Here is a 678-nt window from a genome sequence, read left to right as displayed (position 1 = left end):
TTGTTCATGTTTTGTTTTTGTGTCGACTCTTTAATAGTAGCCTATGTAAAACATATTATATATTCAAATGTTATTCCAAAATGCTTTATCGCTCACAGAAGTGTTTTCCTATCGGCCTAGACTACTTTAGTAATAGCCTAGACATTTCATGAGACTATTTATTATATCAACTAATTTCAAGTTGATAATGGACCACATTAGGCTATCAATTAACTCGTTTTTTTCTGTATTGTTAATCTTACGTCAAATCATTGATGGCCCAATCCATGTATTCGTTTCTGTGCTTTATGGTTTGCTCCTGCAGGGGGCGACAAGACTGTAGGGAACCGGTTGGAAGCCAAATCTGTGCTCATCAGAAAGGTCGTTTTTTAATAAACAAATTACTCTATTTTAATGGAAAATCCTCAAAATAGTGTACAGCTTCAATAATGGGTTATTACACAATGGTCACACTCCCATTTACCAAAACACTTTTTTGAGGGATGGATGCTACTCAATAACAGCAGTCAGAACACCAATGACACATTGCAGAGGTAAACAAGTGCAGAGGTGCAAAGCTCTGGTCCAAGTTAGAACATTAAGAGCTGATTAAAAAGAATGGCCTGCACTATTTTTCTATTCCCTATGATTTGAAAAGTTTGCAAGGGGGATGATTCCAAAATGTAGTCACAAAACCTG

The sequence above is a fragment of the Salvelinus fontinalis genome, chromosome 22, assembly GCF_029448725.1.
Source record: "Salvelinus fontinalis isolate EN_2023a chromosome 22, ASM2944872v1, whole genome shotgun sequence".
NCBI lineage: Eukaryota > Metazoa > Chordata > Actinopteri > Salmoniformes > Salmonidae > Salvelinus > Salvelinus fontinalis.
The sequence above is the reverse complement of the archived record's forward strand: the minus strand, read 5'-3'. Positions refer to the sequence as shown.